The sequence below is a fragment of the Lissotriton vulgaris genome, chromosome 4_1, assembly GCF_964263255.1.
Source record: "Lissotriton vulgaris chromosome 4_1, aLisVul1.2, whole genome shotgun sequence".
Taxonomy (NCBI): Eukaryota; Metazoa; Chordata; class Amphibia; order Caudata; family Salamandridae; genus Lissotriton; species Lissotriton vulgaris.
In genome coordinates, this window is record NC_141691.1 from 1,579,486,823 (window position 1) to 1,579,510,815 (window position 23,993).

Sequence of the window (23,993 nt, forward strand, 5' to 3'; positions counted from 1 at the left end):
CCTTCGAGGATGCCGGAACCCTTTCGATTGCTCCTTTTTGTAGCATTGTCGAAAGTTCCTTTAGAAGCAGGCGTGGATGTTTGTGTGTCCGTCTGCGTGGAGGGGTATTGGGAGGGATGGAGGTGAACTCGAGAGAGTGGCCAAATCGAATAATTTGAAGAACCCACCGGTCCGTGGTGATGTTCTGCCAATTGTGAAGGAAATGGGTCAGCTTTCCTCCAATTTGAAAGGACGGAGATGGTGTTCGGACTGGCTGGAGTAGGTGGTCACTGGCGGCCGCCAGCGCCCCTCTTGGTGTTTTTACCTCTGTAGGACGATCTTCCGAATGAAGACTGTCTGCCCTGTTGTTGCTTGTTTTGGTACTGGCCTTTTTGATTGTACGAGAATGAGGACGAGGACCTGTTTTGATATGAGCCTCGATAGGAAGATTGACCCCTGGGCTTGTTGCCCCGAAAGGACTGGTTTCTGAACTGTAGAGATCCCAGGGCCCTTGCCGTGTCTGTGTCCTTTTTAATGGCCTGTAGGGCCTCGTCGACCTGTACTCCAAACAGGTGCTGGCCGTCGAAGGGCAGGTCTAGAACCTTTGCCTGAACTTCTTGGCGGAATGAAGTGGCTTTGAGCCATCCCTGTCGTCTCAGTACAGCCGCTCCCGCAAGTTGACGGAAGCCTGTCATGGCTGCGTCGATAGCACAGTCTATGAGCTCCGCTGCTGAAGATTGACCCTCCACGAGGAGCGCTTTCACCTCTCCCTGGACGTCATCAGGTAGTTCCTTTATGTAAGGGGCAATGTCCTCCCATAATTGTCGATTGTAACGCCCTAGCAAGGCAATGGAGTTGGCCACCTTGATGGACATGGCCGATGTGGAAGTGAAGCGCATGCCTATCCTGCCCTCTTTGTCCGGGGGAGCTGACAGTGGTGATGAAGGGTTGCGGGAGTTTTTCTGGGCCGCCTGCGTCACTACCGAGTCCGGTTTGGGGTGACCATTTAGGCAAGCCGCTGCAGTGAGTGGTGCCCTGTATTTTTTATCAAGGCGTGGGACCACCGCTGGCACAGAAGCAGGAGTGAGCATTAGCTTCTTACCCTGTTCCCACAAAAAGTCTATGATTGGAACAGCTTTTGCAGATTTTTGAGGCTGTTCCTTGAAGTCGTGGAGGAAACAGTCCGTTTCCGTGGATTCCACCACCATGTGGAATCTCTTCGCCGCTCTCTCCACCAGCTTGTGGAAACCCGCAATGTCCACCGGTGGGGAGTCCGCTTGGCGTGGTTGTGGTGAAGCTGGGGATGATGTAATATATTCGTCCTCATCAGCCTGGTCCGAGTGGTCTGAGTGAACCTCCTGGACCTCTCCTTCCTCCAGTTCTTCCTCTTCCTCTTCTTCGTCCGAAGAGACCACCACTTGAGGATGAACTTCCTGGTGGGGTTGATGGCGAGGATGAGGGCGTTCCGGTGCGGACACCTGAACATGCACTGGACGCGTCTGATCTTCTTTGTCCCCTGGTGCGAGACTCTCAGGTGCTTGACCGCCTTTGCTAGGCTCCGGAAAGCGCCGCTTGTAGTCTTGCACAAGAAGTTTCAAGTCATCCACCAGGGTCGCCGGCAGGCATATCATGGGGGTGACTTCGGTGTGGACACTGGTTTGGACCGAGTGTTCCTGATACGTGAATTCGTCCTGTTCCTCATCAGTGCTTTGGCATTTTATGTGGAGGTCTGTGAGTGAAGTAGCGGGATTCAGATGGTCATCCTCCTCGGATTCCTCGCTTTGGAAAATTTCTTGAGGTGGTTGTTTTTCCACCTTGCTAGGAGACGTCGTTTCCGGGGTAATTATTGACTTGCCCTGTTTGGTAGACTGAATGGTGGAGCTCGTAGTCGTCGAGGGGGCCGTCGACGGTGGTAGCATCATGTACGGCGTCTCCACCAGCTTTGATTTCTTCCATGTTTCGTTCGTCGTCGAATCGCCCGTCGACGGTGTCGTCGTCGAGCCCGTCGTCGACGGTGTCTTCGTCGACTGTGTCTTCGTCGACGGTGTCTTCGTCGACGGTGTCTTCGTCGACGGTGTCTTCGTCGACGGTGTCTTCGTCGACGGTGTCTTCGTCGACGGTGTCTTCGTCGACGGGCTCGTCGCCGACGAGCCGGGCGTCGACGAGGTCTTCGTCGACGGAGGGGTGGACGAAGGGATCTTGGTCGTCGACGACTGCGCAGCCGTCGTCGTCATCATCGACGGTGCCTTCGTAGACGATTGTCTCGTCGACGAGTCTCTCGTCGACACTCTCGTCAACGACGGTTTTGACGACGACGTGCTCGTCGCTGTTGATGGCGTCGTCGACGGTGTAGTCTTCGTGGTCGACATGGTCAGGGGAATAATTGAAGAAACAGGCCTACCTGTAGATGAAGAGGAAGTAGTCATCGTCGTTGAAGCTGAGGGCGACGATGCCGATGTGGTAGACACCGTGGTTTTTACTGAAGTAGTCCTCTGGCTTTGTCTGGAGGACGGAGCAGGCATTTTGAAGGTTTTATCTTCCTTCGCCGACACTGAGGATGACGCCGATCTCGCCTCAGAAGACTTTTTGTGAGTCTTCGCAGGAGGAGTGTCTGAGTGGCCCGGGGAAGCGTCCCTTGGCCTTTTGCTCGAGACAGCAGAAGTTCTGGAAACGCTGCTCACAGAGGACTCTGGATTGTCCCTGTTCTTAAGCCTGTCCAGCCAGATCAGAAGGCGACCTTCTCTGTCTCTCACGGTCTTTTTGGGAAAAGACCGACAGATTGCGCATTTTTCCGAATTATGATCCGGGTAAAGGCAATACAGGCACAGGTCGTGTTTGTCATCCACATGAATCCTTTTCTTGCTGCAGGAAGAGCAGGCCCTGAACAGGGCTTTCTTCCCCGAGTCAGACATGAAAAAGGCAGTATAAACACACACTTACTTCAGGGGTAGTGTGTTGAGGAAGTCCTTGAAGAGTTTTTAGGTTCAGAGAAACTTCCAAGAGAGTTTGTTGATTTTTAGAATAATCCTGAGGAGAGCTCAGGCTGGAGACTCCCTAGCACAACGTGCGGTAGAAAATCTGAGGGACTGAGGCTCCTCCCAGGAAGGTTCTAGAGGGAGGTCGGAGCTGATTGGCTGACTAGGTCAGTTTGGTCCTTTTTACATAAGGACAAGGAAAGGCTGCTAAGGGGAGACCCTTGGACCCTTTCTCTCTATGTATGTCTATGGACATTGCTTTTTTATTTACCGGAGGCTCCCGTCTCGACGACGGGGAATGATTCAGGCATGTGAATCTATGAAAGACACCCCTAATACTGGATAAGCCTTGCCTTCAGCCCAACCATATATCATATCTCAGATGCACAGTCCCCCACTCCTAAATGACTTGCATTATAGACATACAATAATACAACATCCCAAATTGTAGCTGTCAGTGTTTACGTTAATAAATCTGGTACAATCATCCCACTCCCTCAGGCACAATACCATTTTCTGATTGAGAGTTTGAGGCTTGTTTAGTTCCTTCTACATATGTTCAAAATGGGTCCCATATATCCCTGGGACGGGAAGTGGATGGCATGATGCAGGCGTAGGTCTCTGCATTGACATTGCAATAAGCTAAACTGCGCAGCCAGTCCTGTACTTTGGGTGCGGTCTTCCTACCCCAGTGTATGTCAACTTCCCTTTTTGCCAATATAAGTCCCAGTGATGCAAGCCGTCTGACCCCCTTTGGGAAGTTCACTGTGTACCCCAGCAGCGAAATCTCTGGAATAGGATTGAGAGGCAAGCTGACTATTTTCCCAAGTGTAGAGTGGATGTCAACCCAGTAAGTCTGTAATCGGGGCGAGTCCATGCCAAATGGATGAAGTCGGCATGAGGTGCTGCACATTTTAAACATGTATGTGGCCTAGTTGCATCTATCCTGTGTGCCTTGACCAGTGTAAAATATGCACGGCGAAGAAATTTAAAATGAATCAGCTTGTGTCTGCTATTAAGGGATATTACTTTGGTGGCTGCACAGAATTTGGACCACTGTTTGTCCGTTATTTGCTCACCTAATTCTGCCTCCCAGTCCTATTGGAGCTTAGTGTCACATACCGGTCTCATGGTGGCTGTTAGAACTGGGGGTCTCTAGTTGGCAGAGGTAAGTACCTTAGACCAAGTAGGGACCCTTGCTTCTAGTCAGGGTGAAGGAATAACCCTCTGAGATAACCCCTGCTCACCCTCTAGGTAGCATGGCGCGAGCAGTCTAGGCTGAACAGAGGCAATGTGGATAACATTTGCACTTAACACAACAATAATCCCCAATCCACCACAAACTGAGACCACACAGGTAAGTATATTTTATAAAAATATATAACTTTATCTAGTTTCAGCAAGGTAAATCAAGCAGTTGCACGATTATTACTTCATTATAAAAACATAGCACTTCTTCTCAATGGTTGCACTTAATTCTTAATGGTTGCATGTATGTAGGAAATTCTTATTAAAAAGAATATAGTCTCTAGTCTCTTATCTTAGTATTAAAAATAATACTAGTGATTCCTCTCCACTTGGCTCTACCACCGGACAAGTTAAGCAATGCCCGTAGGAGAACTATTCAGAAGCATCAGCCCACAAAGCCAGAGCCCCCAAGCGCTGCCAGCGCGCCTCACCAGAGTCACCGGGGACTCATTCGTGCCGCTCGGTGTGTCCTCGTACCCCTGATGATTTCAGCGCACCGCGCTGAGCAGAGCACACCCCCTCTAGCCCCGGCCGGTCCTGTCAGATCTCTGCCTGCCATAGACAATCCAGCGGGCGGCGGGGACGGCAGGCCGGGGATAACCACACTGCTCCCTGGGCGAGGCACGGCGAAGGCAGCAGGTCGGGGAAGGTTCCCCGGCTCCTTCGTTACTTTCTCGGCTTCGGCGAGGCTCCCGGTAATTCCCGGCGAGGGCTCCTTGCTGGGACCAATCCGTGCGCGGCTCTCGGGACGAGCCCCCGATGACGCCGCACGCCCCTCCGGTCCTCGGCCAATAGGAGTGCGGCTCCTTCGTGTCCTCCCTGGCGGTGGACCTATGGCAGCGCGTCCTTCTCAGGCGAGCCTCCCTGAGCGAGCCAATCCCAGCGCGGCCGCTCGGATGCTGCTTCACGGGTCCCGGGCCGCTGGCGGTGGATTTCCTTAGCGGTTCTGAGTCCCGGGTCGCGGCGGTGAAGCGCGGGCCTGGCACTTCGCGGCACAGCAGTCCCCACCACAGGCACACGATGTAGAGGGGCCGCCCTCAACGTTTTCAGCTCACGCAGCCAGCAGCTCACGGGGAAGCAAAGCAGTCCCTCGGCCAGCGTCGGTTGTGTGTCGATAAACACACCGATTCTCTCCCACGGCTGGCGGATGGTTTGCAGAGCGCAGGCTGGGAATGAAGGCGATATCACAGCGTCTAAGAGTTTCTCTAGGAACCTTTTAACCCTGGGTTTCAGGAAGAGGAGGCCAGCTCGTCTCAGGCCCTTGGAGATTCAGTAAAGACACAGCACACAGCAAAGTCTTGGCTGTTTCAAGCAGGCAGGGTCACAGCACACAGCAAAGTCCCTTTCTTCTCCTCTCCTTCAGTTGGATAGCAGGATAGGTCAGCCCTTAAAGCACACAGCAAGGCAATCTTCCATCAGCTCCTGCCGCAGTCCTTCTTCTGGCAGAGGTTCCTCTTGATTGTAGAATCTTAGAATCTACTCTTCTGTAGTCAGGGGTCCTTCCCTTATACCCCAAAAAGTCTTTGAAGTCCTTTGAAGTCTTTGTGCAAGGGGGCCCTGAGCACTGGAATGTTTCTGGTGTTCTCCCTGTCAGCTTCAGGGCCAGAGGTGACAGTGGGCCGGCAGGGGAGTTAGCCAGCACGGTGGTCAGGCAGACACAGCCCGGCACTATCAGGCGCTTCTTCCTCCCCCTTCCCTGGCAACAGATGTTGCCTTTCACCCCTGGGCTGACTCCGACCCCTCCAGGGCCCTGCAGCCCCTGTCACACAGGCAATCCACACACAGGCCCAGGCACACAGAAAGGTTTAGACAAGAGAAAAGCCACTTTGTAAAAGTACTATTCTCAAACACAGAATTCAAAAATAACCCTTCCTAAAAGATGTGTTATTAAATTCTGAGTTCAGGGATATATTTCACTTATGCTCCATCTTGTTCCTATGGGAAGATAGGCTGGGATCCAATGGGACCAGCCTCCCCCATGTTACTCTATGGAGCAAGACAGCCCTACAGCAGTGAGCACGCAAAATGGCTGCTGCTCTCTACCAGAGCTTGTTACCTGCACTAGTACATGCTCTACCTTATCCATACACTGCACCATGCCCAGGGGGGTACCTTGAGCCTTCCATAGGGGTGACTGATGTGCACAGACAGGGGAGGGTTAGGCCCAGCCAGTGGGGACACTGGCCAGGAGGACATGGCAGTCCACTGACTGCACACAGGCCCTGCGCTGGCAGGCCTGAGACACCATTTTAGAGCTACTCATGTGGGTGGCGCAATCTGCGCTGAAGGCCCACTAGTAGCATCTGTCATCACCAGCCCTGGCACACACAGTGCACTTTACTAGGGACTTCATGGTGATACAAATATGCCAATCAGGTATACCCAATCAATATGACAATTCACAGAGGGAGCACTTACCCTCTGACACTGATCAGCAGTGGCAGAGGGTCCAAAGCATCTAAACCAGCAAAAACTAAATCCAGCACAGCATCAAAAATACATGAGTCAGAGGCAAAAAGATGGGGAAAAACCACGCCAAGGGTGTCAGGTCTAACACGTGTCCCCTCCAGCTGAAAGTGGGGAGAACTACCCAACCTCTTGGGAGTCCTCATCACTAAGGCGGAAGAATCTGGACAGACCATCAGCATTGGCGTGTTCTGTACCAGGGCGGTGCTCCACCGTGAAGTCCATCCCCTGTAGGGAAATGGACCACCTCAACAGTTTTGGATTCTCGCCCCTCATATGCATTAACCATCTGAGGGGCCTGTGGTCGGTCTGAACACGGAAGTGAGTCCCGAACAGGTAGGGCCTCAGCTTCTTCAGAGCCCAGACCACAGCGAAAGCTTCCCTTTCGATTGCACTCCATCTCCGTTCCCTGGGGAGTAGCCTCCTACTAATGAAAGCCACTGGTTGGTCTCCACCCTCATCATTGACCTGTGAGAGTACGGCTCCCACGCCTTGCTCTGAAGCGTCAGTTTGCACAATGAACTCACTTGAAAAGTCAGATGCCTTAAGCACCGGTGCTGTGCACATGGCAGTTTTGAGGGTGTCAAAAGCAGTTTGACAGGCCTCAGTCCAATTCACTTTTGTGGGCTGATTTCTAGATGTCAGCTCTGTCAAAGGGGCTACAATGATGCCATAACCTTTGACAAACCGTCTAATACCCGGTGAGACCTAAAAAGGCTCTCACCTCAGTCTGGGTCTTGGGGGGTTCCCAAGCCAGAATGGTATCAATCTTCGCCTGTAGGGGCGCCACCTGGCCGCTCCCCACCTGGTGTCCCAGGTACACCACAGATCCCTGCCCTATCTGGCACTTACTGGCCTTGATAGTGAGGCCTGCCTTCTGCAGAGCCTTCAACACTGCGCAGAGGTGTTGCAAGTGTTCCTCCCAAGTGGAGCTGAACACAGCAATGTCATCCAGGTAGGCTGCGCTGAATTCCTCCAGCCCTGCTAATACCTGGTTGACCAGTCTCTGGAATGTGGCCGGGGCATTTTTCAACCCAAAGGGCATGACACGAAACTGGAAGTGCCCCTCGGGTGTTGAAAATGCTGATCTTTCTTTGGCCCCCTCAGTTAAGGCAATCTGCCAGTAACCTGAAGTCAAATCAAAGGTGCTCAGGTACCGGGCAGCTCCCAACCGATCCACCAGCTCATCAGCTCTGGGGATGGGGTGCGCGTCAGTCTTGGTGACCGCATTGAGCCTACGGTAGTCCACGCAGAAACGGAGTTCTGGGGGGCCACCAGGTGTAGCAGCTTTCTTAGGCACTAAGACCACTGGGCTAGCCCAGGGGCTGCTGGAGGGCTCAATTACCCCTAGCGCTAACATCTTAGAAACCTCTTCTTTGATGCTAGCTCTGACCTTGTCAGCCACCCTGTAAAACTTCTGTTTCACAGGCAGGTTATCTCCAGTGTCCACATCGTGGACGCACCAGTTGGTGACTCCTGGGGTCAGGGAGAATAGGGGGGCGAACTGACCCAAGACTTGGCGACAGTCCTTCTGCTGCTCTTGGGTCAGGGTGGGGGAGAGGACCACACCATCCACTGACCCATCCTGCTCCTTGACTGCCAGGAGGTCAGGGAAAGGATCACTATCCTCCTCCCCTCCAGCATCTGTAGCCATGAGCATAGTCACTTCAGTCCTCTCGAAGTGGGGTTTGAGGCAGTTCACATGTAGCACTCTCAGGGGTTGCCTGGGAGTCTTCAGGTTAACCAAATAGGTAACCTCGCTCTTGCGCTCCACCACCTCATATGGCCCAGACCATTTGTCACGGAGCGCACAAGGCTCCACCGGCACCATCACCCACACTTTCTGCCCAGGTTGGAACTCCACAAGAGAGGTGTTCTGGTCATACCACCTCTTCATTTCCTCCTGGCTAGCCTCCAGGTTCTCTTAAGCGAGCTTCCTGAAGAGCTTGGTCTGGTTGCGAATGGCCAGCACATAGCTGAACACATCCTGAGGGATTTTCCCATGGGATTTCTCCCACCCCTCCTTCACCAGAGTAAGAGGCCCTCTGACAGGGTGGCCATACAGCAATTCAAAGGGACTGAACCCTAAGGATTTCTGAGGCACCTCCCTGTAGGCAAACAGGCATGGCAACAAGACGTCCCATTTCCGCCTCATGGGCTCCTCTAGGCCCATAATCATGCCCTTCAAGGTGCGGTTGAATCTCTGAACCAACCCATTTCCTTGAGGGTGGTAAGGAGTGGTGAATTTGTATGTCACCCCACACTCCGCCCACAGAGACTTCATATACCTAGAAATGAAGTTTGTCCCCCTGTCTGAGACCACCTCCCTGGGAAATCCCACACGGCCCACACGGGAAAAGATCCCCATCGGGGCACGGCCCACCACTGAGGCTGTGACTGTCCTGAGCGGGATGGCTTCCGGGTACCGAGTGGCATGGTCCACCAAGACCAGGATAAACCTGTTGCCTAGGGCTGTCTTGGGATCCAGGGGCCCCACGATGTCAATGCCCACCCGCTCGAAAGGGGTGCTCACCACGGGAAAGGGTTGGAGGGGTGCCACGCACTTCCCTCCGCTCTTGCCACTGGGCTGACAAGTCTGCCAAGACTTCCAAAAGGCAGCGAAGTGCTTCTTCATCTGGGGCCAGTAGAAATGGGAGACAAGCCTGTGATAGGTCTTGTCTTGCCCCAGTTGTCCTGCGAGAGGCACGTCATGAGCCAGACCCAGTAGGAAGTTCCTGAAGCGCTCGGGCACTACCAGCACTCGGGCTGCACTGGGCTCAGCGAACGTAGGCTCACTATAAAGTAAGTCATCCTCCCAGTAGATCAAATGCTCCTTGGACCCCAGGCCTGCGGCCTGGTCGGCAGCCTGCTGCCGCATACCAACGAGAGAAGGGCACTTCTTCTGAGCCTGGCAGAATTCCTCCCTGGAGGGACCACCTTCTTGCTGCCACTGGGACAGCTCAGGTAATTCCCCTAGTTCGGCCACCTGCTCCCCTGTAGGTTCCAGGGCATCCCCCTCTGGGTCTGCCTCCTCCTGGACCGTGGGAACAGTGGGGGCCGGTTTCCCGCGCCCTCTACCCCTTCTTCTCTTGGCAGGTTCCTGGGCCATTGTTCCAGGCTCCAGCTCTGCTAGACCGCCCTCTCCGGCAAGGCATCACTTACAACAATTTCCAAAATACCGGAGACTCCTCCCCATTCAAATGGAACTTTCGCCAACTTGCAGTAGCGCACTGAACTGTCAGCTGCCACCACAGGCCGGAGTACCTCGGGAACAATTTGCTCTTCAGACACCCACCGACACCTGACAGATGTCACGCTGGCCCCTGTGTCTCTCAGAGCCTCTACCTCCCGTCCATTGATGGTCACCTTCTGCCCGTATTTCTTAGTGTTTTGGGGCAGCAAAGTTTCCTGGGCCATCTCTTGGTCTCCTAGCGAGACATGGGTCATCAATGCTAACCCCTTCTCTCCACTAGAAAACAAATCCCCTCCCAAAGCTACACTGGCTAACCCCGGTGCTGGAGCACCAGAGGGTGCTGGAGGTTTCTTTGGACATTTGGGGGCAATGTGCCCCACCTCCCTACACGAATAGCAAGTAGGTGGAGTCTTTTTGTCCTGTGTGCCTTTATGGGGCCAGGACTTCTTAGACTTGGGGGTGGTGACACCTTCTCCTGGGAACCAGTTTGGGGCCCTTTAGAAGACTCCTTTTGTTTACCCGTGTCCCCCCCACTCTTCTGCTAGGGACCCTGTCCACCCTTGGCTGGGGTACTTACCACCCCCTTGTGGACCCTGGTGCTAGTCCAGCGGTCCGCCTCTTTAGCAAGCTCACTGGGATCAGTTAACTTGCTATCTAAAAGATGCTGGCGCAGCTCTGAAACACAAACTACTTAAGTGCTCCTGACTAATCAAGTGACACAACCCCACATAATTAGTAACTTTGCTGCCCTTTATCCAACCTTCCAGTGCACGCGTGTACATACTCACACACTCCACCCAAGTACTTGAATCAAGCTTCTTGAAGTTCCTAAACTTCTGGCGGTACTGTTCTGCAGTGAGCCCATACCTGAGGCATAAAGCCTCCTTCATGGCGGGGTAGGATAAAGTACCTGCTACCTCTAAGGGTGCCAAGACATCCCTCCCAGAGGCCTCAAAATGCTTCCACAATCCTACCCCCCCAATTCCTCTCAGGCACTTCATTCATTTTTAGGGCAAGTTCATACGATCTAAACCACGCATAAATATCCTCACCCCTCTGATAATTCTGTACCAGATCTTTTGGTATGTATACCTTACCCGCCTGTACTGGTTGTGCGCTGCCACCATTAGGGCTGGACCTCCACTGTCGGTTTTTAAAGTCCAGCTCCCTCATGTTCCTCTCATGAGCCCATTGGAGTTTCTTCTCCTCCAAAGCCTTCTCAGCTTCAAGGCGCAGTCTCATCTCTGCTAGGGCTTTGAGCTTAAAAAGCTCAATCTCATGGGTCCTAGCTCTCCGATTCTCCTCCACTTCCTCTGGAGAAATAATCCTACTGGAGTTGTTGCTGCCGGTCCTAGACCCTGGCTTCTTCACTGGCAAATCACTAGGCAGAAAAACATTCTCCTGTGCGCCACCCTCTCTAGTATCAGCTGCTGGATCACTATGTTTGGCCTCCCACCAGGCCCTTAGAGCTTTCTGTAGCTCTTCCTTGGTTGCGCTGCCCTTCGCTGGGCATCCAAGCTGTTTGCAGAATGCTTTCAGTTGCTCATTGTTATAGATGAACTACTCCTGGATTTCAAATTCCCCTACCACTTCTACAGTCACGCTTGGCGCTTTCCGAGACATGATGCTTCCTGCCCTTTTCAATTACAAAGGTTTCACTCCAAAAAGAAAAAATCTTGCGCTACCTGTGCTGCTAAACTAGACTAGTGATGTACAAGAAATCACTGCAGGTCAAGTGCAATTATTAGTTCAAAATCCGCACCGCTGTCCAACAATGTTAGAACTGGGGGTCTCTAGATGGCAGAGGTAAGTACCTTAGACCAAGTAGGGACCCTTGCTTCTAGTCAGGGTGAAGGAATAACCCTCTGAGATAACCCCTGCTCACCCTCTAGGTAGCATGGCGCGAGCAGTCTAGGCTAAACAGAGGCAATGTGGATAACATTTGCACTTAACACAACAATAATCCCCAATCCACCACAAACTGAGACCACACAGGTAAGTATATTTTATAAAAATATATAACTTTATCTAGTTTCAGCAAGGTAAATCAAGCAGTTGCACGATTACTTCATTATGAAAACGTAGCACTACTTCTCAATGGTTGCACTTAATTCTTAATGGTTGCATGTATGTAGGAAGTTCTTATTAAAAAGAAAATAGTCTCTAGTCTCTTATCTTAGTATTAAAAATAATACTAGTGATGCCTCTCCACTTGGCTCTACCACCGGACAAGTTAAGCAATGCCCGTAGGAGAACTATTCAGAAGCATCAGCCCACAAAGCCAGGGGCCCCCAAGCGCTGCCAGCACGCCTCACCAGATTCACCGGGGACTCCTTCGTGCCGCTCGGTGTGTCCTCGTACCCCTTATGATTTCAGCGCACCGCGCTGAGCAGAGCACACCCCCTCTAGCCCCGGCCGGTCCTGTCAGATCTCCGCCTGCCCTCGACAATATATTTAACAACAAGGCGTGGCTTGGTAGTTTAGTCTGCCCTGTTCCCATGATGCACTGGGCCAGGGACAGACTGATTTGCATATAGCCAGGTTCTGAGCTGGGATGGTGCAGTGAGATAAATAACGGTGATGGATCAAGCCCTGATCTTTGGACTGGGTTATGTTATGTTATGTTATAATGGGACTTCTATAGTGCGCAGCTACTCCAAAGGAGTGTCCCGGAGCTTTGCGCTCCAGACCCAGAAAAGGAAACTGGAAAACATAACAAAAATACAGAAAGAGGCAGAGCCGGAGGAGAAGACTAAAAAAACTCTAGCCTGTGAAAAGCCATGTCTTCAAACCCTTCCTGAAAGTGAGTAAGTTAGAAGTGGACCGCAGGGACAGCGGCAAAGAATTCCACAATTGGGGAGCCAGCATTCTGAAAGACCGTCCTCCAACACGGGATTTCTTTATACGGGGGACTACCGCGAGTGCCAGAGACTCCGATCTTAACGATTGTGTCGGCAAATAGAAGGCCAGCCTCTTTTGTAGGTATTTGGCACCCGTGGCGTGTAAAGCCTTATGAGCTAAAGTCATGGCTTTAAATATTATCCTCTTCCGTAAAGGGAGCCAGTGTAGAGTTTGCAGCAAGTTCGAGGCACTGGCTCGACGATGCAGGCCAAAAATGGCTCGTGCAGCTGCATTCTGAGTCACCTGCATACGCTGTAAGAGGTATTCTGGAAGACCCAGATACAGGATATTGGCGTAATCCAGTCTGGATCCAATGAGGGCCTGGACAGTTATTCTCCGATGTTCCTCAGAAAGCAACGGAAAGAACTTTCGGAGCATCCTGAGGATGCCGAAACATGTTCCTGTGAGGGTCGACACCTGGGATTTGAGCGACAACCTGTCAATTTTAATACCCAGGTTCTTAGCCCACTCAGAAGAGTGAGCAGGGGGGAACATGTCGGCAGGCCACCAATCATGCCAGTCCGGTTCCGATGGGCATCCAAAGAAAAGTATCTCGGATTTTTCCGAGTTACACTTGAGGCTGTTCAGTTGGAACCAATTAAAAACAGCCCCAAGGCACTCACGGATACTTTCCCCATCGTATTCTTCGCTCTTACGGCAGGTGAAAAGAAGCTGGGTGTCGTCAGCATATGAGACGATCTGGGCCCCATAGGACTCCACCAGTGCCGCCAGAGGGGTCATAAAGATGTTAAATAGAGTAGGGCTCAGTACTGAGCCCTGAGGCACTCCGACTCCCAATGGCGACATTTCGGCAGATCCAGGGGGGGCCCAGACCGTTTGTCGGCGGTTGGCTAGAAAAGAACGAAACCAGTTGAACACCATCCCCCTTAGACCGATGTCATGTAGTCTTGTGAGGAGATCCTCATGGGGGACGGTGTCAAACGCCGCCGACAGGTCTAACATTACTAACATCACCCTGCCTCCGACATCCAGCGACTCCTTAACAATCTCTGTAACCTCCAGGAGCGCAGTCTCAGTGCTTAGGTTAGGTCGAAAACCTGATTGAGACGCATGGAGAAGCTCATTCGACTCCAGGAAGTTGGAGAGCACGCTATGGACATGTTTCTCCAGGATTTTAGTGAGTGCTGGAAGGAGCGAGATAGGTCGATAATTGGCCGGGACTTCCGGGTCAAGGCTAGGCTTTTTAAGGAGAGGAATAACCATGGCCTGTTTCCAGGAATGTGGTAAGGCTCCCTGACTCAGAGATAGATTCAAAATAGGGTTGGCTATAGGGTTGACAACGTCGGCCATTTTAGCTAAAAATTTCGCTGGGCAGGGGTCGTGTGGTGAGCCGGATTTAAGATTCTTCATAGTTGCTAGGGATGAAGATATCGTGAGGGGCGGAAAGTTCACCAGGACAGGGCCAGCGGTGAGTAGATGGACTGGCTCTTCCGGCAGGGTCACGAGATCGACTAACGGTCTCGAAGGGAAGGAATCTTGAATCTGCCTAATTTTGGTGGTAAAAAAATTAGCAATGGTATCCGCCCAGTTCTCAGCCGGTACTTCCTGTACTGAATTCGATCGCAGGGTAGTGAATTCCCTTACGATCGAAAAAATCTCCTTGCAGGAGTTGTCTGCTTCCTCATCTGGGTAAGAGTGGTCTGCTTAATTCAGACACTCTGTTCATCACCATCCCCTTTTCTGAATCGTTTTTGGCCACTATAGGTGTGGCAGAGTATACTCAGACATGAGTCCCTTTCTCACTGCACCATCAGGATTCAAGCAAGCTGGGCTGAAGAAGGCTGAAATGCCAGAAACCGGTCCCCGGTAGCTTGTCTCTTTTCTGGTGAAGAATTGGCTTGGTAGTTTAGTCTGCCCTGTTCCCATGATGCACTGGGCCAGGGACAGACTGATTTGCATATAGCCAGGCTCTGAGCTGGGATGGTGCAGTGAGATAAATAACGGTGATGGATCAAGCCCTGATCTTTGGACTGGGTAAGAGTGGTCTGCTTAATTCAGACACTCTGTTCATCACCACCCCCTTTTCTGAATCGACAATCCAGCGGGTGGCGGGTACGGCAGGCCGGGGATAACCACACTGCTCCCTGGGCGAGGCACGGCAAAGGCAGCAGGTCGGGGAAGGTTCCCCGGCTCCTTCGTTACTTTCTCGGCTTCGGCGAGGCTCCCGGTAATTCCCGGCGAGGGCTTCTTGCTGGGACCAATCCGTGCGCGGCTCTCGGGACGAGCCCCCGATGACGCCGCACGCCCCTCCGGTCCTCGGCCAATAGGAGCGCGGCTCCTTCGTGTCGTCCCTGGCGGTGGACCAATGGCAGCGCGTCCTTCTCAGGCGAGCCTCCCTGAGCGAGCCAATCCCAGCGCGGCCGCTCCGATGATGCTTCACGGGTCCCGGGCCGCTGGCGGTGGATTTCCTTAGCGGTTCTGAGTCCCGGGTCGCGGAGGTGATGCGCGGGCCTGGCACTTCAGGGCACAGCAGTCCCCACCACAGGCACACGATGTAGAGGGGCCGCCCTCAACGTTTTCAGCTCACGCAGCCAGCAGCTCATGGGGGAAGCAAAGCAGTCCCTAGGCCAGCGTCGGTTGTGTGTCGATAAACACACCGATTCTCTCCCAAGGCTGGCGGATGGTTTGCAGAGTGCAGGCTGGGAATGAAGGCGATATCACAGCGTCTAAGAGTTTCTCTAGGAACCTTTTAACCCTGGGTTCCAGGAACAGGAGGCCAGCTCATCTCAGGCCCTTGGAGATTCAGTAAAGACACAGCACACATCAAAGTCTTGGCAGTTTCAAGCAGGCAGGGTCACAGCACACAGCAAAGTCCCTTTCTTCTCCTCTCCTTCAGTTGGATAGCAGGATAGGTCAGCCCTTAAAGCACACAGCAAGGCAATCTTCCATCAGCTCCTGCCGCAGTCCTTCTTCTGGCAGAGGTTCCTCTTGATTGTAGAATCTTAGAATCTACTCTTCTGTAGTCAGGGGTCCTTCCCTTATACCCCAAAAAGTCTTTGAAGTCCTTTGAATTCTTTGTGCAAGGGGGCCCTGAGTACTGGAATGTTTCTGGTGTTCTTCCTGTCAGCTTCAGGGCCAGAGGTGACAGTGGGCCGGCAGGGGAGTTAGCCAGCACGGTGGTCAGGCAGACACAGCCCGGCACTATCAGGCGCTTCTTCCTCCCCCTTCCCTGGCAACAGATGTTGCCTTTCACCCCTGGGCTGACTCCGACCCCCTTCGGGGCCCTGCAGCCCCTGTCACACAGGCAATCCACACACAGGCCCAGGCACACAGAAAGGTTTAGACAAGAGAACAGCCACTTTCTACAAGTACTATTCTCAAACACAGAATTCAAAAATAACCCTTCCTAAAAGATGTGTTATTAAATTCTGAGTTCAGGGATATCTTTCACTTATGCTCCATCTTGTTCCTATGGGAAGATAGGCTGGGATCCAATGGGACCAGCCTCCCCCATGTTACTCTATGGAGCAAGACAGCCCTACAGCAGTGAGCACACAAAATGGCTGCTGCTCTCTACCAGAGCATGTTACCTGCACTAGTACATGCTCTACCTTATCCATAAACTGCACCCTGCCCAGGGGGGTACCTTGAGCCTTCCATAGGGGTGACTGATGTGAACAGACAGGGGAGGGTTAGGCCCAGCCAGTGGGGACACTGGCCAGGCGGACATGGCAGTCCACTGACTGCACACAGGCCCTGCGCTGGGAGGCCTGAGACACCATTTTAGAGCTACTCATGTGGGTGGCGCATTCTGCGCTGCAGGCCCACTAGTAGCATATGTCATCACCAGCCATGGCACACACAGTGCACTTTACTAGGGACTTCATGGTGATACAAATATGCCAATCAGGTATACCCAATCAATATGACAATTTACAGAGGGAGCACTTACCCTGTGACACTGATCAGCAGTGGCAGAGGGTCCAAAGCATCTAAACCAGCAAAAACGAAATCCAGCACAGCATCAAAAATACATGAGTCAGAGGCAAAAAGATGGGGAAAAACCACGCCAAGGGTGTCAGGTCTAACAGGGGTGCTAGTTTTGTACATTTTGGAAATGAGACGCACTCCGTCACGGTTCTCTATCACTAGAGTGACTGGGGAAAACCAGTTCGGTTAAAGTTGAAATGTGGGGAGCGTTGCCCACAGGGCCGACCGCATACGGGTCCTAATAAATCGGGTCATAAAACTGCTATTGGTGTCCCGTGTATCGTCAAGTGAGAATACATGGCCCCAAGGATACAGATCTCCTATTTGGACTACGTCTAATGTAGCCAGCGTGTGCTGCACCAGGCTGTCCCCAGTAATTGGGAACCATCTAGCATTTGGCAGAGGAAGGGCAGAGGAATATAGGGTCGTAGCACCAGTGAGCTTTCTCAATTTTCCTCATGCCCAGCTGGTGGTAGACACCGTTTTTTATGTGGCGTGGGTCGCAAGGGAAGCCCCTGGGAAGTACTGTGGACAGATTGTCAGGAACAACGAGATCCGCCTCCGGCCACAGGAACGCTATTCTTGCGTCTGGGTGGAACCATGCATGTGCTTATCGACATTGTTGATTTTGGAAAAGGGGGTGGTGATGGACAGTTTCTGAATGATGCAGAATACTCCTACCCAGTCAAGAGATCAGGGCTTAATCCATCACCGTTTTTTAGCTCACTGCACCATCCCAGCTCAGAACCCGGCTACATGCAAATTAGTCTGTCCCTGTCCCAGTGCATGATGGGAACAGGGCAAACCAAACTACCAAGCCAATTCTTACACTGGGAAGGAAACAAGCTTCCGGGGACCGGTTTCTGGCATTTCAGCCGTCGTCGGCCCGGCTTGCTTGAATCCTGATGGTGCAATGAGCAAGGGACTCACGTCTGAGTATACCTTCCCACACATAGTGTGGACAAAATCGATTTTGGAAATCGACATTGTGCTGCTTAAATAATATAATTATCCGGTACGTTATACCCTCCTCTTTCGTATGGGAGTGTGAGGATTGACCAGCGGACACGTGGCTGCTTCCCCCCCAGACCAATCGAGTGTTGTGCGATCGTAATGTACGAAAAAAAACGCCAGTGAGAGGTATCGCAATGTTATTGAAGAGGTATAGACATTTGGGAAGGACGACCATCTTTAGGATTGCTACTCGACCTGCTAGGGATAATTGTAACCTTAAGCATTGTTCTACCTGTGACTCTAAAATATGAACAGCCTGCCCGTAATTCAAGCGTATCATTTGTGTGGTGTCTAAAAATATGTGGATCCCAAGATATTTTACCAAATCGGAACACCATTCGAGGGGGTATTCGCATTCCCAATGTGTAGTGCTCGTAGTTAAGGGAAAAATGACGGACTTTGCCAGTTCATGCCTTTGGCTAACATTTTGTAACCTAACATTTTGTAACCTAAATTTAACAGGGATAGTGGTCGACATGACCCGCAGTGTCAAGGGTCTTTACCAGGTTTCGGGAGGAGGATGATGATGGCCTCGCGTAATGTGGGAGGAGAACCTGTTTTATTTTAATATTTAAAAGGTTTATTTATAGCTCTGGCTAATCCCAGGGGTCTCAGAGGAGCGCTTTACAGGATTATGAGGTACAATAATCAATACATTTGGTCAAAACCATTGCAATAAGAGCCAATATAAGGAAGGCAGAAAGCTATGAATGTGATTTACAAAGGACAAATAATAAGCTCACATTGGTAGCAAGTAGTTAGGTTTGGGTGGGTGCGTGGAAGTGAGCAGGGTGAGAAAGTAGGGGGATAAGGAGAGTGGGAGATTAGGAGGGGTGGGAGACTAGGGGAGTGGAGGAGTGAGATTAGGTGAGTGGGGGGGGGGAAGGCAGATCAAAGGGAGGCCATGCGGTAGGTTAGATGTCATAGGTAAAGGTGGGGGCAAGGAGGGGTTGCTAGGGGGAGGGGAAGGGAGTAGCCAGGGGGAGGGGAAGGGAGTAGCCTGAGGGAGGGGAGTTGTGAGGGAGAGTGAGGGGGTGAGAGAGTTGGATGGCAAGGGGGGGGGGGAGCCAGGTGGGGCGCAGAGTAGGATACGGTGTCAGAGGAGGGTATTATTAAGCCAGTATTTGTTGAGGAGAAACAATTTGAGGTCTTTTTTGAAGTTGATGTAGGAGGGGTTGCAGCGTAGTTCTTTAGGCAGGGAGTTCCATATGGATGGAGCGTTTCCAGAGAAGGAGCGGGCTTTTGTGCCTTTTATTTTTCAGCGGAGGGGGTGATAAGATTGAGGGCGTTGGTGCTTCTTGTTGGTCAAGTGCAGATCGCCTTGTGAAGCTTGTTTGAGAGGTAGCGTGGGGTGTTTTGGTAAAGAACTTTGTGTGTGATACATGCAATCTTATAGGTGGATCTGCCTTCGATGGGAAGCCATTTGACTGTTTTAAGTGCAGGGGAGATGTGGTTGAAACGTTTATAGTCAGAGAGAACTCTTGCAGCTAGGTTGAGTACAGATTCAAGTGGTGCAAGATGGACTTTGGGAGTTATAGCGAGGATAGCGTTACCATAGTCTATTCTCGATAGGACCAGCGATTGGACAACAGTTTTGAAGTCATCTATTGGGATGAAGATTTTGATTTTTTTTATTTAGTTGAATGAGAGTGAAGAGTGCTCCTTTGGCTGTGGTTTTTATGTGGGCGGTAAGGGCAAGATTGTCAATGGTGATGCCTCGAGATTTAACTGAATTGGAGGTGGAGAGAGAGCAGTTGAGGGCATTAAGGTCAGATATACAGTTTTGTATGGGGAGTGGGTTGTTTTTAGGAGAGAAGAGAATGATTTCCATTTTTTTAGGGTTGAGTTTGATATGATTTTGGTGGAACCAAGATTGGATCTTTGTTAGGGTGTCATTGAGGTGTAGCACATCAGAGTGGGAGTTTATCTTATAGTAGAGTTGAGTATCATCAGCATAGAGGTGGTAGTTGATTCCAGCTTGATTGAGAATGAGGGTGAGGGGTTCCATGAATAGGTTGAAGAGAGCGGGGAGAGACTGGATCCCTGTGGGACACCAAGGGCCATAGGAGTGGGGTTAATAAGAAAACAAGTTACTTACCTGTAACTTTAGTTCCCCAGTATTGGTAACTTTAATAGATTCCCATGCTTTGTATCATTCCCCGTCGTCGGAATGGGAGTCTCGGTAACACAAATACCATAGCTGTAGGTACAAAAGACAATGGAAAAAGGCCTAGGCCTCATTCCCTTTTGTAGCATATTAACCTCTTTGTGTAAAAGAGACCAAACTTTGGCATCAGTCAATCAGAAGTGCCTCACCACTTAGAACCTTCCTGAAGGAACCTCAGAGCCTAAGATTTTCGTAGCCGTTGTGTACTTAGACACCATATCTGTAGTAGGCTGAGCTTTCCCTGGGGAGGTGGGTGGGAGCATGGGAATCTATGAAAGTTACCAATACTGGGGAACTAAAGTTACAGGTAAGTAACTTGTTTTCTTACCCCAGTATTGGAACTTTCATAGATTCCCATGCTTTGTATCAGAGTAGCAAGCAGTTGGCAAGAGAAACACATTTTGCATCGTAAATTATAGCATTAGATAACATGACATGAGATACAAAATGTGAAAAAATGGAAGGTGGACAAGAAAGGAAAGCTCACCATTAGTGGAAGAGGTTCCTCATGACAGCCTGTCCTACTGCTGCATCATCTTGTTGCAGAGATTCCAAGCAGTAATGCTTGGTAAAGGTGTGAACGCTGCTCCAGGTAGCAGCTCTGCAGATACAATTAATTTGCACCCCCGCGAAGAGGGCTGTCGAAGACGCCACAGATCTTGTAGAATGCGCTCGTATCTTTCCAGTCAGAGGTTTTCCTGCAGCCTTGTGACAATGTAATATAGCACTCGTGATCCATCTCGAAACACCCTGTTTGGATAGTGGAAGGCCTTTACTTGGTCCTCCGAAGGCCACAAACAGCTGAGAAGATTTTCGAAAACCTTTAGTACGTTCCAAATAGAATTTTAAGCATCGCTGCACATCCAACGAATGCAATGCTTTCTCCGCTGGCGTAGAAGGTTGAGGGAAGAACGCCTTCAGAATGACCGGTTCATTCAAGTGGAAATCCGAGGGAACCTTTGGCATGAACCTAGGGTTAGTCCTCATGATCACAGTGTTCCTCTTGAATTGAAGGAAAGGTTATTGGATGGTCAAAGCTTGTAATTCTCCTACACGCCGAGCCGACGTGAGAGCAAGGAGGAGAGCCAATTTCCACGAAAGATATTTGATGTCCGAACGATGGACTGGTTCAAATGGACCCTTCATAAGTTGAGAAAGGACTAGATTCAAATGCCATGTAGGAGGAGGCGGTCTCACCGGTGGATAGACCCTGAACAAGCCCTTAAGAAATTGCTTGATTATTCTAGAAGACCACAATGAAGGACCGGAGTCTGTCCTTCTGAATCGTGACAAAGCAGCCAAATGGACCTTAATTGATGAGTGGGCTAGTCCAGATTTGGCCAAAGACAGCAGGTAAGGCAGGATTTGATGAGGCTTGGAATTGAATGGATCAATGCTTTGTTTTCGACACCAACAACAAAATCTTTTCCACTTAAGGCGGTAAGTTTTGTTAGTTGAAGGAGCCCTTGCTTGGGACAGAACTTCCCTAACCTCCCTTGACAATGGTAGGTTCATAAATTCTCGCTGTTCAGGAGCCATGCAGTCAGGTGTAACGACTGAGGATCTGGATGTAGAATCTGTTCTCCGGACATCGTGAGCAGATCCGGCAGAATCCTTAAAGGCAAGGGAGGAGCTATCGACAATAGATGGAGCTCCGTGAACCAGAACTGCCTCGGCCAAGCCGGGTCTATCAGGATCATCCTGCACGGTTCCACCTTGAGTTTCCTGATTAGTCGTGGTATCAGAGGAATGGGAGGAAAAGCGTAGACAAATGTCTTCGACCAGGCTATCGAAAGGGCATTTCCCAGTGAGTCTTGATGGGGAAGCCTGCTTGCGGAAGACCGGCATTTCTTGTTGGTCAGAGTGGCAAAAAGGTCGACGTCCGGCCTGCCCCACAGACTGAAGACTTGCTCCAAGACTTCCTGATTCAACTCCCATTCGTGGCTGACCGAGGATGACCTGCTCAGTCTGTCGGCGTTTTCGTTCAGGACGCCTGGCAAGTGTTCTGCCGTCAGTGTCATCTTGTGCTGGATCGCCCATTCCCAGACCTGCTGAGCCTCTAGCGACAATGTGCGCGATCTGGTCCCTCCTTCCTTGTTCACATAGTGCATGGCCGTGGTGTTGTCCGTCCTGATAAGCACTCGTGAACCTTCCAGGCGAGGAAGAAACGCTTGCAGAGCCAGTCGTATCGCCCTGAGTTCCAGCAGGTTGATGTGGAGGCGTTTTTCTTGGGGTGACCAATGACCGCTGACATGTAGGTCCTGCATCACTGCTCCCCAACCCTCCAATGACGCGTCCGTCGTGATCACTTGTGGAGACGGGTCGTTTGCGAAGTATAGACCTTGGGACAAGTTGTTTTGATTTGTCCATCATAAGGCCGCTTCCTTCATCTCTGGAGTGATTGTCACCCTGTCGTCGAAGGAACCGTGGACTTGCGTCCACTGATTGTCCAGTTGCTCCTGCAAGGGACGCATCTTCAGTCTGCAATGGGGAATTAGTGGGATACACGATATCACATCACTCCCAGCAGTGACTTGTAGCAGTGTACTGAAAGAGACTTTCTTGTTCGCAAGTCTTGGGCCATGGTTTGTAATTTCTGCGTCCTTTCCGGAGTAGGAAAAGCTTGTGATAGTGTCGAATCCAAGATGGCTCCCAGAAAACGAGCCCTTTTGGAAGGGACCTGGCAAGATTTCTCGTTGTTCAGAGTGAGTCCTAGGTTCTGAAACAAATTGGTACATGCTTGAACCGCCTGCAGCGCTTCTTCTCTGGACGGAGCTTTCAGTAACCAGCCGTCCAGATAGGGGAAGACCTGAAACTTGTGTTTTCGCAGGAAAGCTGCTACTGGCGCCAGCACCTTTGTGACTGAACTGGTAATGGCTCTTGGCTACTGTGAATCGCAGAAACCTTCTGTGCGCTGGGTGAATCGGAACGTGGAAATAGGCATCCTCGAGATCGAGTGTGGCCATGAAATCCCCCGGGCTGATCAGTTTCAAGATGTCCTGGAGGGACACCATCCGGAAGGACAGAGAAATGAGATAGGTGTTTAGCCCCCTGAGGTCTAAAATGGAGCGCCACTTGTCGAGCGTCTTCCTCACCAGGAAGAACCTGGAGTAGAATCCTTGACCTCTTTGGTGTGAGGGAACTGGCTCTATTGCTCCTTTCCGGAGCATCTGTTGAACTTCGAGCCACAGGAGATGCTGGTGTTTTGATGGAGTGGCTGCCGGGGGCTTGGGTGGAGGGACTTGTGTGAATTCTAAGGTATGCCCTTTCCGAATGATGTTGAGCACCCAACGGTCCGATGTTATCTTGGACCAGTTGTGAAGGTATTTGTTGACCCTGCCTCCAACTGATGACTTCCTGAAGGAGGGTCCAGTAGGAAGAGCCAGGAGGACGAATCTCGTCCTCGCGCCCCCTGTTTTCCTTTATTGTAGGGCCTGGAGTAATTGGAAGACTGGCCCTGCTGCTGCTGGTAAGGCTGACGGTGTTGTTGGGAACCTGAGCCTGTGTTGGAATAGCGTTGTTGTTGGAAGGATCCTCTGTAATTACCACCCCTGCCTCTGGATCCTTTGAAAGGCGATTTCCTATATTGAAGTGTCCCTAAGGACCTAGCAGTCTCTGTGTCCTTTTTTATATCTTGCAGGGTGTCGTCAATGAGTTTGCCGAACAACGCTTCTCCATCAAAGGGGAGATCCAATACTTTATTCTGGATCTCGGGCCGGAACCAGGTAGCTTTAAGCCATCCTTGGCGACGGAGTACTGCCGCTCCAGCCAATGAACTGAATGCAGTAGTTGCAATATCCATTGCACAATCTATGATCTCCATCGACGTCGCCTCACCCTCCTGTAAAATCTTCTTTGCCTCAGAAGTAGACTCGGGAAGCAGCTGGTCAAGGTACGGGGCGATATCGCACCAGAGTTGGCGGTCGTACCTTCCCAGGATCGCTAAGGCATTATCTGCTCGCACCAGCAAACTTGCCATCGATGAGAATCTCTTTCCCACGTTATCCAACCTCCGCCCTTCCTTGTCCGGAGGAGTTGTTAGTGGTGCAGAAGGGTTGCGTGATTTCCTCTGCGCCGCCAGCGAGATCACAGAGTCTGG

The 23,993-nt window shown here is 51.3% G+C and overlaps 1 protein-coding gene across 1 annotated transcript in view; it reads right to left on the minus strand.

Annotated features, from left to right (window-relative positions):
- PDE7A (phosphodiesterase 7A) overlaps positions 1-23,993 on the minus strand; it is a 1,213,253-nt gene that overhangs the window by 141,562 nt on the left and 1,047,698 nt on the right. The gene's annotated exons all lie outside the window — the stretch shown is intronic.